The sequence below is a fragment of the Panicum virgatum genome, chromosome 3K, assembly GCF_016808335.1.
Source record: "Panicum virgatum strain AP13 chromosome 3K, P.virgatum_v5, whole genome shotgun sequence".
Classification (NCBI taxonomy): Eukaryota; Viridiplantae; Streptophyta; class Magnoliopsida; order Poales; family Poaceae; genus Panicum; species Panicum virgatum.
In genome coordinates this window covers 11126110-11144779 of record NC_053138.1, presented here as the reverse complement: position 1 = coordinate 11144779, position 18670 = coordinate 11126110, and the positions used below count along the sequence as shown (strand labels likewise).

The 18670-nt window shown below is 46.6% G+C and overlaps 1 long non-coding RNA gene across 1 annotated transcript; it reads right to left on the bottom strand.

Annotated features, from left to right (window-relative positions):
• Positions 1-12238: 12238 nt before the first annotated feature.
• On the bottom strand, positions 12239-12701 carry LOC120701220. The gene is made up of 3 exons (XR_005686002.1): positions 12507-12701; positions 12377-12433; positions 12239-12291 (listed from the first exon to the last, which is right to left on the bottom strand). It is a non-coding gene; the product is annotated as an uncharacterized LOC120701220 (long non-coding RNA).
• Positions 12702-18670: the final 5969 nt, after the last annotated feature.

Genomic DNA, 18670 nt, shown 5'->3' with positions numbered 1-18670 from the left:
AAAGTTTAGAGATGTCCCTGGTGGAACAAAGTCTCTACTCGTAAGCTAGGTGTGAGGTTCAATGATCGAGCCTTGTTGGGAACGGTTGACGTGAGTACCCCCTTGCCCGGCGTGATTGGTTGGGTGAGTCGCATGGTCCTCGCGTCGTGTGGGTAAAGTAGTATACCCTTGTAAGGTTATAATCAATTCGAATTGCCGCGCTCTCGGATATGAGCAAGCTCTTGGTTCGTCGAATTCTTCATAGAGAGTTTTGATATTGTTGGCTTTGGATTCATGTCATATCGAGGATCTATTATATATTATGTTACTCTCTTAATCAACTAAAATTATTTGGGGGTTGGGCAAGATTAATTAAGTTTGCTAGGTGATAGTCTAGACAGCTCATGCTTATGCAATAATTACTTAACTCTAAAGCTTTTACTTGAGCCTTTGCAGGATCCTTGTTTATTTAATCGCGTAAGTCTTGCGAGTACCTTTGTACTCAGGGTGCTTCTAACCTTAGTTGCAGGTGAACCAGAAGTGGTGTTCGGCCACTTCTACCCCGCCGATCCAGGTGCGGGGGAGGAGTAGGTCGTTGAGGCTGTGATGGTGTCCTTGAGCAAAGCACCATTATCTTTTAGTTTTTCTTGCAGTAGAACTCCGTGAGAGCATGTAAATATAATAATCTTTAAGTTTCTGTATAATATGGTTTCCGTGGGCCCAAGGCTTGTAATGGAGATTAGTTTGAACCTTCCTATGTTGAACTTGTAATATTAAGTTTTGAACTCAGGTAATGTAAAACAGCTCGTTGTGGTTCATTGGCGATGTATTCGATTTGTAAATGGTATGTGTATATGCTGATTCTGGGCGTATGTTGGAGCACATACCGGGACTACCGGATTTAATATTATTTTAGTCGAATGACGTGTCGGTTATTCGTGTCTCTAGATGTGAGGTAACACGTGGCACGCTCTCTGGCAGGCACGTGTTAACTCTCATCTGGAAGATAATGACTAGCGGTTCGCTTAAAATAGTGTTAAATTGGGCGGTTCTCACAACGGGTATCAGAGCTAAGGTTCCATGAAGTGAATCTAAAAATTTGTTAGTGGGTTAAGAGTAAAATAAAATTTGATTACTTCCATTAAGATTTATTTTTGTTAAAACTTTGAACTTAAGGTAAAATGCTACCTTTCTTCTTTTGTCTTAGAGCTATTTTCTTCCTATTGCTCCACTTGTTTAATTAAAATATGCTTGACACTTATCATTTGGTGAGAGGATCCAATAAAATCTTATGAGTCGAGTTAACCATTGTTCCAAAGTGCTAGTAGGAGGGTTGTAGCATTTTTGGGTCAATGTGGTTCACGTTAGGGCGTGCTCACGATGTGAGGAGACGACATGTTGCATTCATACCTTGCATGCACACATTCATGCATGCATATACTCTTTTGGTCCCCAAATCTGCATCCAATCCATCTCCCGTGCGGTTGATCAGATGTTTGCCCATCTCGTTCTGGTTGATCTTAGTAGACCAAATCTGTCTTTCCGCTTAAAACTACTATCTCGTGATCGATCATATGTTAAATTTCTATCTACATATTATCTTGTCACTTTTCCTGGTGTATCATTCTCTATCCTTCATTTCTGATCGCTAACTATTTTGTTTATTAACAGGATGGTGTTGCGTTCGGGAACGGATATGGATGGTGCTAGTGGATCCGGTGGCAACAACAACAACAACAACAACGAGGCCCCTCTTCCCAACCCTCCCATTCACCCAACCCTTGCGGATGTCCTGGCTCGACAAACTGAACTTATGGCGACCATAGTCAATCAAATGGGCAATGCCGGTAACCATGGCCCAAGGGCTGAGCCTCAAGTGAACAGGTTCGGAGATTTCTTTCGCACCAACCCGCCCATCTTTCGTGGCTCTAAGGATCCTCTTGATGCGGATTTCTGGCTCAATGTCATTGAAGAGAAACTGGGTCTTATTGAGTGTGAGCCATATGAGAATGTTTTATTTGCTGCTCATCAACTACATGATGCCCCTGGGGCTTGGTGGCGGAACTTTAAGGCTTCTCACCCTGCAGATCACCGATTCACATGGGAAGAGTTCCGCACAGCTTTTCACACCTTCCATATTCCCAAGGGTATAATGGACATTAAGAAGAAGAAATTTCTGAATCTTACTCAAAGAAGTCGTAGTGTGATGGCATATGTCAATGCCTTTAATACCCTTTCCCAGTATGCACCTGAAGAAGTGGCCACAGATGCCAAGAAACAAGAATGTTTGTATGATGGGTTCTCTGAGGAGTTACAAGACAAGCTTTCCACTACCAAGTTTGAAGATTTCAATGACTTGGTGAATATTGCCATCAAAGCCGAGCACAAGATGAAGAATCTTGAAGCAAAGAACAAGTGTCCTGCTCCTACCTCTGCGGGCGGTAGCTCCTCACGTCCACGTTTGGGGCCTTCTCCTCTTTCACCTCGGGCACCGGGAGCTCAACCTCCCCATCCTATGTGGATTGTGCGTAATCCTCAACCTCCTCAAGGACAAGCTCCTAAGCGTGGCCGTCTCAACTACACCACCGCTGAGGAAATTCCGAAGAATGCCAAAGTCCTCATGGGTACGCTCCTAATCTATTCTCACCCTGCGATGGTTCTTTTTGATTTTGGAGAAACTTTTTCATTCATCAACAAGAAATTTATACTGCATAGTAAGCTTGAGATGCAAAACCTACAAGTGCCATACCATATAGAATCACCGGGTGGGGAAATCATTGCCAGACACTTTGTTAATGAGGTTCCAATTCTCATTGAGGGAGTTACTTTTCGAGCCAATTCTCTCATTCTAGACAAGCTGGGGTTAGATGTGATTCTTGGGATGAATTGGTTGGGTAAGCATGATGGAGTTATCAAATGTGGGCCCCACACCATCGATCTTTTGCATTCTTTAGGGAATAGAGTTCTACTCTCTTTTGCCAAGATGGAATCTTGTTTATATGCTTTGCCGAGTACTAAAGTTACTGCTTTGGAAGATATTCCCGTGGTGTGTGAGTATCCAGATGTCTTTCCGGAAGAATTACCGGGTATGCCTCCTGATCGTGAGGTGGAATTCATTATAGAGCTCATGCCCGGGACTGCTCCTATCTCTAAACAGCCTTACCGAATGCCTCCCAATGAGTTGAAGGAATTGAACAAAACAACTCCAGACTTTGTTGGACAATGGTTTTATTCGTCCGAGCTCCTCTCCATGGGGATGCCCGTCTCTCTTTGTAAAGAAGAAAGATGATAGTTTGCGGATGTGTGTTGATTACCATCCGTTAAACGAAGTTACCATCAAGAACAAATATCATTTACCTCGGATTGATATTTTATTTGATCAACTCTCGGGAGCTCGTTATTTCTCCAAGATTGATCTAAGATTAGGATATCATCAAATTAAGATCCGGAAGAAAGATATTCCAAAAACGGCTTTCTCTACTAGATATGGTCTCTATGAATTCACTGTCATGTCCTTCGGCCTCACCAATGCGCCGGCTTATTTCATGTATCTGATGAATAGCATCTTCATGGAAGAACTTGATGTTTTTGTGATCATCTTCATTGATGATATTCTCATTTATTCCAAGGCCCAGGAAGATCATGCTCGTCACATTCATATTGTCCTCCAAAAGCTTAGAGAGCATCGTCTTTATGCCAAGTTCAGCAAATGTGAGTTTTGGCTTGAAAAAATATCCTTTCTCGGTCATATTCTTTCTAAGGATGGTATTGCTGTGGATCCTGGCAAGGTGCAAGATGTCCTCGATTGGAAGCAACCTCAGAATGTCCATGAGATCTGGAGTTTTCTTGGACTTGCGGGATATTACCGCCGGTTCATAGAGAATTTTTCTAAAATTGCGAAGCCTATGACCGAGTTACTGAAGAATGGGGTCCAGTTTGAGTGGTCCCCAGCCTGCGAAGAAGCCTTTCAAACCCTTAAGGATCGTCTCACTACCGCTCCTGTTCTTGCTCAGCCAAATATTTTCAAAAGCTTTGATGTTTATTGCGATGCTTCTCGCATCGGTCTAGGTTGTGTCCTTATGCAAGAAGACCGAGTAGTGGCTTATGCTTCTCGACAACTCAAGTGACATGAAGAAAATTATCCTACCCATGATTTAGAGCTTGCGGCTGTTATCCATGCTCTCAAAATATGGCATCACTATCTGCTTGGCAATCATTGCAATATCTATACTGATCACAAGATCCTCAAGTATATTTTCACTCAATCTGATCTCAACATGAGGCAACGTCGATGGCTTGAACTGATCAAGGACTATGAATTTGAAGTGCATTATCATCCTGGTAAGGCAAATATCATCGCTGATGCACTAAACCGGAAGGCTCAATGTAATTGCTTGACCATAGCCCCTTCTTTGCATACTCTCTGTGATGGTCTCCGAAAACTCGGAATTTCTATGGTAAAGAAAGGCTATCTTGCTACTCTCATGATTAAATCCGACCTTTATGATCAAATTAAGGAAGCCCAAAAGAAGAATAAGGGTATGGCTCGAATTCAGGAATTAATGAAGGAGGGCAAAGCTCGGTGTTTCTCTACGGATGATCAAGGAGTTCTATTCTTTGAGAAGCGAATTGTGGTGCCAAAGGATCATAACCTCAGGCGAATTATCTTTGATGAAGCCCACAGTTCTCAATTTTCTATTCACCCAGGTAGTACTAAAATGTATCAAGATCTCAAGTAAAGATTTTGGTGGACTCGCATGAAGCGAGAAATTGCTCGGTACGTCTCTGAGTGTGATGTTTGCCAAAGGGTTAAGGCCGAACATCTCAAACCTGCCGGTACCCTTCAGCCAAGCAATATGCGGAGTTGTATCTCACTCGCATTGTCTGTCTTCATGGTGTTCCTAAGAAAATTGTCTCGGATCGCGGCCCTCAATTTGTCGCTCACTTTTGGAGAAGTCTTCATGAAGCCATGAGAACTGATCTCACCTAAGAATCTTCGCATTGCTCAATCTCGTCAAAAGATTTATGCTGATCGTCGCCGCCGAGAACTCCATCTTAAGATTGGCGATTATGTCTATCTCAAGGTTTCTCCATTCAAAGGTACTCGACATTTCCAAGTAAGAGGAAAATTAGCACCACGCTATGTGGGACCTTTTCGGATTATCAAGAAAGTTGGAGCCGTGGCTTATCAATTGGAACTTCCTCAATTACTTTCCGTCGTGCACAACGTCTTCCATATCTCTCAATTGAAGCAGTGTTATCGTGTTCCAACTGACGCCATCGACCTTGAGTCACTTGACCTTCAACCGGGTCTTACCTACGAAGAACACCCAATTGCCATTCTTGATCGTGATGAAAGAAAGGTGAAGCGTAGTATGGTGAAGTTTGTAAAGATTCAATGGAGCAATCACTCCGAAGATGAAGCCACTTGGGAGCGTGAAGATCGATTACGTCAAGAATATCCGGAATTCTTTTTCGATTAGTAAGTTCTCTCTCTACCACACCCATGCATTAGTACATCATCTCCTAGATGTTTATCTCGTCTAGGTTAGAGTTTTATCCCTTTATCTCTATCTATCTAAATCTCGAGACGAGGTTTCTTTAAGGGGGGTAGATTGTAAAATCCCGGGTTTTGGAAAAAATTGAAATTCCGGAAGCTCCGGGTTCAAAAATCGGAACCTCCGGTTTTACTCTGCTCCGGTGGGCAGAGCACGAATCGCGGCGCGCCGCACGTCGCCGCCGCCACCGGCCACCCTCGTGCCACGCGTTGGCCATCCTCATTTCGTGCACGTCCTTATTTCCTGTGGAGCTGCTGTGTTCTCCTTTTCATTCTCTTCTTCCTCGAGCTCAAGCCGAGCTGAGCCGCCCCGTCGCCGCTCCGGCCATCTTCGGCTGCCGTTCGTCGATTCCTCCCACCAGCATCTACCGAGCCTCGTCCTCCACCCATCCACGAGCCCATTTGAGCTGTTCCCCGACCGAAATCGATTCCCCACGGCCGCCACCGGTTGAAACTCTGCCTCACGTGTCGAGCTCCATTCTCCGGCCTTTCTCCGCACGACATGAGCTCGGGGTAAGCATCACGGCATCCCCCCGACCTCTCCAGCCATTTCTTCTTCCATTTCGGGCGTCGCGCGCATGCCAAGGCAAAGACCGGCTGAAATCGGAACCGCTGGTTTTAGAAACTGGAACTTTTGGTTTTGGCTTGACAAGTGCCTAAAACCGGAACCTCCGGTTTGAAATTCTGGAACCTCCGGTTTTGTCAGGGTTGCATATCCAAAATGTTATCTCATGTATATCTTTTTACGCACATCATTTCATGCAGTTTATTTTATGCACAATCGTAACATTGCACTAACTCATGCATTTCATTCATGCATTATAGTGAACGAATCGTCGGAAGTCGAACCCGTGGAACCCACCGAGTCCGTCAAGCCTAAACCCGGAGTCCCGTTCGTGGTCGAGCCCGAAGCTAGCCGAGGCAAGCTGCTAAGCATGAATCCTTGCTCCTATTTAACCTGATTTGATTAGTTATCTCACCGGGTAATGTTGGGTTATATATCATGTATGTATTTCATTCTTGCACCTATCTGCGTGCATTATCCTTCCTTGATTTGTTATCCTTGTTCTTGGCACTAGTTAGTCAGTTAATCACTTAACTTGACTAGATGCTTAGCCCTGCTTAGAATATTTATATCGCTCGCTAGACAGGAATAGTTTGGAGGATCACATTTATCGGTTACCCTTGATCGCACTGGTCCGGCTTGGTTGTATCGTCTGGTAGTATCGAGGTTCGAGCGGAATGGTAGGGCCTAGAGAATGAAGTCACATGGGCATAGTCCGCTTGGATCGATTAAGGACCGAGTGGATGCCATCGGCCTTGAGCACCTTTCCGTGCTACCACATATCCAATATAATGGTACGGATAAGCCTTACCTTCTTTGACTTGATCATTGATGTGCAGTCCTAGATACGTGGCTACGAGCTATGCAGAGAGGCATAGTGTGTCCCCAGGTGGACCTATGTGTAGAAAAGTTTAGAGGTGTCCCTGGTGGAACTAAGTCTCTACTCGTAAGTTAGGTGTGAGGTTCAATGATCGAGTCTTGTTGGGAACGGTTGACGTGAGTACCCCTTGCCCGGCGTAATGGAGATTAGTTTGAACCTTCCTATGTTGAACTTGTAATATTAAGTTTTGAACTCAGGTAATGTAAAACTGCTCTTTGTGGTTCATTAGCGATGTATTCGATTGTAAACGATATGTGTATATGCTGATTCTGGGCGTATGTTGGAGCACATATCGGGACTACTAGATTTAATATTATTTTAGGCGAATGATTTGTCGGTTATTCGTGTCTCTAGATGTGAGGTAACACTTGGCACGCTCTCTGTTAGACACGTGTTAACTCTCATCTTAAAAATAATGACTGGCGGTTCGCTTAAAATAGTATTAAATTGGGCGGTTTTCACGTGCTGGGTTCGGCGGGAGTGTGGCAGACAGCGCGCGGACGAACTGCCGAGACGCCGGCGGTCGGCTCCTCCGCTCCGCGTCGCCGTGCCCCTGCAGGAGAGAGTCACAGCCGTCTGAACATCTGTCTTAGCCTCCGTCGTTTCCTGTTCTTCGTGGGCATCGTCATCGCGTTCCAGGCAGTGATGCGACCGCCTGCCTGGATGGGGGGCGACCATGGCTTAGAGCAATGCTTATTTGCAGCAACTGATAACTAACGGCGCCTGGCCACCACGGCGGCCGCGGCCCAGCTGCTTACGATGGCGCCATCATCGCCACCGCCCAACATGGCGGAGACTTTGTTACTGCCTGCCTGTGACACTGTGATATCCACCATCGGCGCGTCCTCGCCGTGCGGCGTCGATCTGTTTCCGCCACCTGCGACCACGTCTTCAACGGGCCAGGCACAGAGCCGCGTCGCGCCGCACCTGGCCGAGCGCGCGGCGACTCCGAGAAAAAAAAACCGCCAAGGCGGCCAGCGATGGTTGATTGGTCGTCACTCGCCAGATGGCTGTGAGTCTTTATGGCGGGGCACGGGATCGAAGAGGATCTGGGTCTCGGCTGAGCCGCCCGCCGACGCCGGCGTCTCGGCAGAGCATTGTCTTGTCCGTGCCCTGTGTCTGCCACATCCGTTCCGTCGTCTCCATCTCCATGGCTGGTCAGATGCGAGATGGGAAGGCGCCCAGGTGCCTACGAGGTAGGGGGCGGAGGCTAGGAACAGCCTGAGTTCGGCGCCGCCCCGGCTCGCCGTGGGACGGCAGGGACCCCAAGGCGCGGACGGGGGACGGTATTCCAGATACCGACTGGGGGGACGGTATTTCAAATACCGTCCGCCCCTGGGTACCTAAAAGCCGTCCGATTGGACATGTGCGGTTCAGATTTGCGGGTTAGGAGGCATCTCATTCTCAGGAGCGTCTTCCCCGCCGCGCAGGCGCGCGCGGCCCGGCAGCCGGTGGCCGCGGTGGTTCGGCCGCTCGGGAGAAGCGGCAACTCGCTCACTTCGCCGGCGACGGCGGCCAGTGGTGGCGCGATCGCGATCAGGCAGGCCCGTGATTCCGTGGGCATGCTGCCGGCGTCACGGGCAGCCCACCCTTCTGGACGACGGCGCCCGGCCATCAGGCCTAAGCTGCGCGCTTGGTGGAGGCAGGGCAGCACGCGGCGTGCCGGAATACGGTTACGGAGAAGCGTCGAGACTGTCGGCGCTGGGAAGCGAGGGACAGCCTCCTCCTCCACGCGCCGTGCCGAAGTATTGGCTCATTGCCCTTTCCTAGGTGCGGCCGTCATTGGCAGGGAGCAGGAAGTAGGCATGACATTACCGGCCAATTCAGAAGTTTCATTAGTTTTTCACGAGCTGGGCAGACCAAATTGCAAGTGAACTGTGCCCTGCAGTACTGGACTGCTGGTACATACAACACAATGTTCAGAGTTCAGTCAGTTGAGCACATGTCCAGAAACTTCTCAAGGGTTGAGGGAACAAATACATATGGCAGCTTCAAGCACTGAATGGTGCTTGCAGTAACAGGTTGCAATCTTGACATGTGTCTGCAACGATAGTTTCAGTCGGATAAGGATGAAAAGATGTCCTTTCAAAAATAAAGGATGAAAAGATGCATTCTGTGCGTTTGTTTCAATTCATATGATGAACTGGCCAAGACTAGGAGTATACAATTATTATTATCAACAAACAGAACATTATGTAGATGACTTTCCTACTACTCAAAATGCTTTCCAAGCTAGGATACTCAATGCAGTTCTTCAGAGTTTCAGACATATATCCCATCATTCCTGCTGTTACGAGGAGCAGTAGGCCATGGATTATTACAGGGGCTGCTAGCAGGTGGACAAGTCTAGCACGGGGTAGGCATCTCAAATCAGTTTTGGGTCGGGTTAGAAAAGAGAAGGCAGTGGAAGATAACCTAATCTTAGACCGTTAGACGGGGGCTGGGTAGGGGGAAGGGGAAGGAGAAGGAGAAAAAAAGAATAACTAGATGCCAAGAGATGTATGCGTATGTAGGGGAAAAAGGAGGAGAAAGATGTCAAAACATGTGTACGATGATTACTCTCATTCCATAACAGGAAATAATACTGCTTGTAAGGAGAATAACATGCATCGAAAACAATGGGATAGCAACTCAACCAAATTCAATCTCATATAATTAAATCAGCAAAATTAAAAACTTAGAGAATTTGTATTTTGGTTCTCAAGCACCAGAGCATTGTATAACTGCACTATAAAATGCGGAGTCATCATGTCATACAATATGGTACAATCAAATAATCGGCAGAATCAAAATTCGATATGAAACTACTAAATGAATTGCAGCGCCCACCAGTCATGTGTGTAATTAACTGAGAATGAATACATCGAGCTAATTAAACCAATAGTACCCTCTGAATTAATGCACCTGATGTCTTATGTCTGGTACGGTTAGTCATTTATCACGGGATGCTACTATCACTCTGTTCTGTTGGCAACCAGCAGTGTTTTTCTCTCACACCAAATATTAATTAGGTCTCATGAACATATAAGAGAAATATTCTAAGTCACAAGGGTGGGTTACCTTCTTGTTTAGGTGAAGTTGTATCGTGATCTTCTCCACTTGTATCTTTTGCAAATTCCTTCTTGATTTCATCCATTTCCTCCGTCCCAAATACACATAGGCCTGGGAGGCATCAGGAGCCGACCTTGACAACTACTACCCACATCTTGGGCCCTGTTTGAATTGGAGTGTTTTCACAGGAATTTTGGAGGAACTTTGTTCCTTCATTTTGTTGATGTCAGGCAGCGTTTGGAATGGAACTGTTGTACTCATAGCATAAGATCATAAGATCAGAGCATAAGATCATACACATTTGCACCGGGCACACGATGATGTGCTTTGACTCAGTCACTCAGGTTCTCCTAGCGAAAATCAGAAGATGGATTTGCAGTCCTGCGCGTTGGGAGTTTTGGAGGCTTGAACTGGTTAAGGGTTCTACATTATTCTGACTAACAATATTACTTTTAATATGACTAATGTTAATAATTATTAAATACCAATGTGGGCACATGTAGATGCGAATAGATGTGTGACAAGGATTACTATTGTAATTTGATGAAAGAAATTAATTCTACTCTCTTGAACAATCCATCTTTTCTACTTACAAGCTTGAAATTTAGTCTCGATTTACTGCCCCAAATTATTATGGTTGGTCCAACCAACTCATAATAATGACATGTCTTTTTTTTGCCGTATATATATAAGTTGAGTTCTAAGTCCAATATCGTTATGTATAGAAAAATGTATCAATATTCTTTTCATGCAACTTTATTTGTATCTCGGGGGTCAATTTAGTATTAGATGTGTCCCAAACTATGCAAACGACCATGGAAAATTTTAATCTATTGATTTGTCATAGGACGTCAAGTCACTTCACTACTACAGCCACCCCTATCACCGCCGGTTCTAAAAGTACATCACCAACGGTTTTGGGTACCGTTGGATTTAAGTCGTTGGTGATAGCGGGACCATCACCGCCGGTTCCAGAACCGTTGGTGATGGAGACATCAACACCGCCGGTTGAAGACAGGAACCGGCGGTGAAGACTTTTTTCCCATCAAAAAAAATATTTTCATATAATAATATTGCATCATTTGTACAACATATATAGTAGATGAGCATCGCTATCCCTCATGCCTTCTAGCTCGGTACCAGAAACTGGTCTGCTCACACATATAGAGGCCTATCAGCAAAGCAATTCTCAAAATAGACACGAGAACATGAGTGGATTTAGCTAAAACTAATGTAACCGTCAAGCATAATAAAATAGGCAGTAACAGATGCATCAGTAAAAACAATTTTCTCATCATGTCATCAAGTGATCTGAAAATCTAAGAAAATAAAATACCAAGCATTAAATCACTGAGAATCATAGGTTTGAGTAATATACCAAACATTGCGATACTATAATTGACAATCATTGCGATAAAGCTAAACATGCTGCATGCAACACAGAGCAATAGGGGCATAGTATTGGGAAGTGTTCTCATGAAAGGAACATTTGGCATGTGATAGTTTACTTGATTACCCCATAAGAGAATTTCATGACAAACGGTTGATATACTGAGTCTGATAAATGTTAAACTTTAGAACATTTACCTCTCCCACAAGAAACAGGAAGGCTACCCCTCCCAGAATGCCTCTATGATGGCTCCTTTCTGGCTTGACTTGTTCTCTGCAAGCAATCATGCATTCAGAATTCAAAAAATCTTAGAAGTGCATGTTTAACAATACCAACCACAAATATTTGCTTGATGGCCATTCTCTCGGCTATCGAGGAATGCAAATGGCATAGAATAATTTGAGTTTGTGTTTTGCTGTAAAATTGCAGAGTATACTATTAATACAAATGTCCAAACATGCAGGGAACTATTAATACAACCATACTTGTGTTTGTACAATAGACAATAGTCATTCACCATATATGAAAAAGGAATATTTGTTTATATCAGTAGAAATTCTAGACCAACATAGCACTTCCTAAACTTAATAGTAATCATGCACATATATGCGAAAGAATATCTATGTCTTATAACACAGCATTTCCTAAACTGAATAATAATCATGCATATATATGCGAAAGAATATCTATGTCTTATAACACAGTTCATTTTATTTTTCAAGTATAAAATGAATAATAGTTGCATGCCTTCATCAACCAAATCTGGGCCTAGAGCTCATATAATTAATAAAGTTTGAAGAAAGTAGCTCATAGTATACAATGTCTTGAACAGCATGGGAGTAGTACCTCCCAAGGTGCTTTTGCAAGACCTGTTAAAAAAAGGAAGACCATGTTCAATAACTTAATACAAAGAGGAAAGATCAACAGTAGGAAGGAGCCGATATGGTTCTGAACCTGGGTGGAATAGAGAGTGCTGCAATCCCTCCTCTCCACTCTCCAGCAACACCTTATCTGACCATAGAATCGAATGGTGTGAGCATTAGGTAGATCCATCTGCCAAATTTAGCATGGGAGCTATCCCCACCTCCTTCCCTAAGGTTGTTGGATGAGGGCATGGTGCTCGTCTGCTACCTCCCAGCACCACTCCTCAACAGACTCCAGCTCCTCTCTCCCCTCTAAGGCTCCAAGAACAGATCAAGATGTCCCTTTCATATATAGAAATACTTTTGCTGTTTTAATTTTATTGCTTGAAAAAAAAGATCCAATTCTGCTATAGAATCATTACCTTAGTAGCTCGTGGGTGGAAGGGCTCGTGGGTCACTGATGGCTTGATCTGGTAGAGCCACCTGCAGCAGAGAAGCTGAATCTGATGAATCAGATGGATGGAGCAGCGAGATTGGCTAATGTGATGGTGGAGGAGGAAACGGGCGGGGGAAGGCTCCTGGCTTCTAGGCGGCTCCGGCCTGAGCTCAGGGAGGAGTGCGCCGGCCTGATCTCGGAGCGCCACGGCGGGAAGAGGGAGGACGAGGGGGCAAAGGGCCGGCCGCAGCAGATCCACCATGCCCTGCGCGGATCCGGTCGCCATGGCCGCCGCGCAGGCCTCCACCACCACTGCCACCATGGGAGGGCATGGGAGGAGGGAGGACGAGGGGGCGGAGGGCCGGCCGCGGCAGATCCGCCATGCCCTGCACGGATCCGGCCGCCATGGCCGCCGCGCAGGCCTCCGCCACCGCCGCCGCTACGGGAGGGGGCGGGAGGAGGGTGGGGGAGGAGGAGGGGGCGGAGGGCCGGGCGCTGCCGCCATGGGAGGGCGTGGGAGGAGGGAGGATTAAGCGGAGGGCTAGCCGCCTCTGCCATGGGAGGGCGCGGGGCGAGGGAGGAGGACGGGGCGGAGGGCCGGCGCCGCCGCCATGGGACGGCGCGGGAGGAGGAAGGGGAATGGGGAGGAGGGCGGCGCCACGAGGGAGGGAGGGCTGTGGGCGGATGCCAGGGGGAGGAGGAAAAAAATACCGGAGAGAGAGAGGGAGGGGAGAATGAAAAAAAATAGGTGGAGAACACATCACCGCCGGGTCCATTTAGAACCGGCGGTGATAGACTATCACCGCCGGTTCGAAACAAACCGGTGGTGATGGGGCGTTTGCGATGATGTATTCTGTAGTAGTGCTTGTCATCCCACAGAATTTGAACTTAAACTCAATTTGTACGTGGAGAAATAAAAATAACACTTCTTATTATGGTGTAAGTACACTACGGTACAATCACAACAATCCGCCTAATCAAAATTCCTCCGATGAATTGCAGCGCCCAACCGTGTCTGTAATAATTGAGCATGAATATGTCGCGCTAAATGAATGTACCCTCTGGTTTCTGAATGCCGATGCTACCCATGTTCCTCCGGCCTCTTGGCAGCTTGGCACAGCAAGTTTTACTCCCATGAAACATGCGCACCTATGAAGAGCAGCACAAAGCCTACGACTCTCAGATGTCACTAGTGTTACCTTCTCAGCCACTCTCAGTGATAGACATAGGAAATTCCTCCTTTGTTGCATCCAATTTCTTCTGCAGGGATAGACATAGGCTTGCGAGGTATCAGGGACCATGTTGATGTTGTCGAACGATTCGCTAATACTGGTATCCTAGTGGACAGTGCACCTTGCATGGATTTAGAGTTGCCACCGGAGATGATACACAAGTCACAAGCGTTCCTATAATGCATATCGAAAAGAATGGAAAGATGCTCAGCGTCCCTGAAGGACGGCTCTGTTTGGAACGAAAAAACTCCGGAAAAATGAGAGAAACAAGAAGTTTTTGCTTGTGAGATTTTCACTCTAAAATCGAAATGATCTGCTGTGCTGTCCCAGAATTCATATGCTTGTCATTTTACTTTCACATTTCTTGATGATTTGCATAAAAAAAACATTTCTTGATGATCGTGTTAGACACTTGAGTGTGATCAGACTGCTTGAAGGAACCAAGTTTGCAAAATTTTGCTGGTTTCACGCACGGGCGCACGGCAGCAGGTTAGGCCGCGCCCCGGCTCCGGTGACCGCGTCCACCAGGGCCGCCAGGCAACCCACGCGAGCCTCCTTCCTGCTTGGCCACGGCGCGCCGGAGCGGCGCTGAACTCAGGCCGGCCTAGAGCTATGGAGACGAAGGCGACGGACGGTGGGTGCCGGCAGGGAGCGGCGGGACGGAGCGCGCACAAAGCTCTACCGGGCCGTCGGCGGTCAGCTCCTCTGCGTCCACTGCAACCCCTTCTGATTCCTCCAGCTTTCAGCTCTACACATGCATTCTGACTTTTGGGGGTGTGGTGATGGCGTTCATCTTGAGCCGACTGCTTCTAGTGATCGAAGCTTGCAGCTTGATTGCTCGAATTTTCTGGTTTGATGGTCCAGACATGTCTTTGCAAAAATGTCTGCAATTCCATGCTCCTGCTGAGGGTATGTTCCTACTAGCTTCTGTGGGGGGGGGGGGGGGGGGGATTTGCGTACCAAAAAGTGAAGGGTAAAGTCTAAATTACAACCTTATACTTGTCATGGTAGTCTAAATTACAACCTAAAACTACAAAACCAGGCAAAACACACCCCTGTACTCTTAAATCTGTCTAAAACACAACCTTGAGTGGTTTTGTGGCCGGTTTTCGCTGACGTGGCACTGTGGGGCCCACGCATCATCACTCACTGGTCTTGTTTGGTTGTGCTAGAAAACTAGCACGCACACTTCCCGAAAAAAGAATCTCGCATGCATGAAGCACTAAATTAAGTCTATTTGCAAAACCTTTTTAGGGATGGGTGTAACTTTTCGCGACGAATCTAATGACGGTAATTAATCGATGATTTGCTACAGTGATGCTACAGTACCATCCTCTAATCGCGCAGTCAAAGGCCTCATTAGATTCTTCAGGGTCACTAGTGCGGGAGTTCTGGAGTTGGTTTTATAAACTGACTTTGTTTGACACCGTAATAAGCGGTCAAAATTTACTATTCATTACCGGCCATCAAAACCAAACGGGGCCACTGACTTGTGGGCCCCATAGTGCCACGTCAGCGAAAACCGGCCACAAAACCACTCAAAGGTCGTGTTTTAGACGGATTTAAGAGTACAGGGGTGTGTTTTGCCTGGTTTTGTGGTTTTAGATTGTAATTTAGACTACCATGACAAGTATAAGGTTGTAATTTAGACTTTACCCAAAAGTGAATGATGTCTGTAACTGCTAGGGAACATGTGCATGTCGAACTATCGTTCTCGTGCACTGCAAGCACATTACTGCGCAGAATCAATATAGAACATGGGTACTGAATGAGCTGTAGCGCCCAATGCAATCGTGTGAGCAATCAAGCAAGGATACTGCAATGAGTTGTGTGGTTGGCTGGCCATTTTGGGGGATGCCACTGCTACTCCTGCTCCTCCGGGCTCTTGGCACCAACTCGCTCCCATGGAAACCGTGCGCCCATAAAAGCCAAGCCAAGTCTACAACTCTTGAGTCGCAACTCGCAAGGGTTTACCTTCGCATTTCATCACACTCGGTTCTCACTTGAGGAAGGCTACTCAAAAGTCGTTTGGCGACTAGCCACGTTGAGGGACCGAAACTGGCGACCAGAGGAGTTGAATGGGAGCCGATCAAAATTTCTCTCGAAGTTTGATTCGTCGACCTATGTCCCAAAATCACCGCAAACCCTCGAACCTAGGTCAGCGAGAATAGCTATGGACAAGCTATCTCGAAGCAGAAGACCTAGGTCACAGCACGGAAGTAAGGGCGAGAGAAACTTCTCAAATCGCAGCACAGCACACACAGACCGGTCTGACCGGTGCACTGGACCGGTCTGACCGGTCGGATAGTTCAAACCCAGACTGACCGTTCTCGCCCACCGGTCTGACCGGTGTCGTCCAGAAAATCCGCAAACAAACCTTCAAATCATGAATCTCGAGAAAACGAAGTCCAAATCCAACCAAACTTGGAGGAAAGCTTCGTAACTACCCCGTGAACATATCCCCAAAAGATCTCACTCAAAAGATTTACGGATCGAGAGAAATCGAGGAAAGATCAAAGAGGATTGGAGTTTTCTCAAGAACACAAAATCGCCAATTCGTGAGAACCCATGATTCCAGGGGGTTTAGCACTAGGCTATAAGCATAGGAATCGTTTCAAAGAGTTCATCAAACCACAAAATCAAGGGTTAGTCTCCTCCAAACAAGAAACACACCAAAAGAGGAGAATTGAACCCAAAACGTAAGAGAGAAGGGGAGGACGAGATGCTCAGCACACACAAGTGAATCGCAAACAAATTTCATCCACTAATTCTCAGAGGAATTCACCTATACAACAGCTAGAGCCATCCGCCCATCATCCACCCACTAGATTGAAGAGAATAATTATAATCTAAACTCTCTTTGCATTGGAGTTCTTGGCCCTAACCTAGAGCAGGGGCAGGGAGAAGGAAAAACGAAGAGAAAACAAAAGACTCAAGAGACTCGACCAGCCACGGGCTGGTGGGGGTATTTATACCCAGCTGCTGCGGTCAGACCGGTCGGGTCTGCAGCAGCCCGCTGTACAGCCTCGATTGACGGCGGAGCTTCTTTCTTCGACTCGAAGTCTTTGCTGCGATGCCGCCACGTCGACGAAGTTCCGGTCCGCGGTTTTGGAGGGTCCGCGAAACCAGGGTAGGTGGCCGGTTTTGAAAAAACCGTCAAAACTTCACGCGCGGGAAGATTCCCGCCTCCACGCCGTGGCCCTAGACGCCGTTCCCGCCTCGGCCTCCTGACGGCCCTAGACGCCGCCCGACGCCCGTCACCTCCTCGCCCGCAGCGAGGCCCTAGACGACGTCGACGCCCGTCGCCTCCGTCAGTCCCGAGACCGACGCCCGTGCCTCCACGACTTGGCGTCTTCAACCACCGTCCGCCTCCTTGGTTTTGTGGTGCGAACCAAGAAACCCGCCTTCCTCGCCGCTTGCGTCCTCGATCCAGGAGTGGACGCCACAGCTGCCACCCGGCCTGAGCTCCTCCACGACAGCTCTCCGTCGACACTCGACGCCCGTGTTCCTGCAATCCAAAGACCAAGCGCACGATCACACCGCACGGTTAACAATTCACTCATCACAGACAGGATAGAGTACTCAACATTCCTCACACGTACACGCTCACATACTTCTAAAATCTCTCCTAATTAGTTTCATTTCATCAGTTCTCCATGGGAGGTACAGATAGGCCTGTGAGGCATTGGGAGACGATGTTGCTCGGCCATTCGTTCCCCCAGTTAGGGTACCACCCAATCTGGCTTGTGTTGATTCAGCATTGCCAACGGAACAGGGCATGAACCAAATGTGTTGAGATCATACACACCAGGAAATCCGTGTGCTACTCTATGACTCATCACGAAACTCTCACTTACTGCAGGAGTGCAGACTGCAGAGTCTATACCTTCCATTTAGAATTTTGCATCATCAAATTTTAAAAAATGGGCTTACTGTTGATAGTTAAACTCCAAGATGAATGAGTGCTTCATTCATCAATACGTACCATCTTTCTTGCAATTTTTTTCTTGTAAGAAAAGTGATGTATCCAAGAGCAAATTCAAGCTTCGGTAATTTAATTTAACACTGAATTTCATGGATTTGGTTCAGACTGGCATTGACTATTGATGACTGCTCTACTGCTTTTCTTAGAGCAGTCCCAACCCTCTACCTCAGCCAGTGTCTATAGCATTTAATTGGGTGCCATGCCATAAAAAATTTGATGTGGAATTTCATTGGAGGACTGCATTTATTAGGTTGATGGTGTCATATGGAAATATATCAATCAAAACTAAATGGAGAGAGCATATCATAACTCTTCATTTATATAGGTCGATCGTGATTCTACTTCTTGCATAAGTTTGATAGGTGAGAAATCTCTCTAATATCCTTGGTCAATAATCTTGTTCTAATTGAGTAAGCACAAGTTGATGTCTTCTTTAGCCCATATACAGCAAAGCAATCTGTACCTGGTCCAAGCTTTGAAGCCCTGGAAATTAAAAATTCCCTTAAATCAGACTTCCCTCTTAAAAACGCAAACCAGTCATGATTTAAGAGAAGGAACGAAGAAGAGAAAAGGAGATCTGAATCTAATAACTAGTAAATGAGTTTGAACTCGCCACCACGAACAAGTGAGAAAAAAATTGCAGATTGCAGAAACAGGAGCAGATCCGCATCGTTCACCTGGACAAGAAAACACCACCGCCGCACAACCCAAGACAGACACCACCCTCACCTC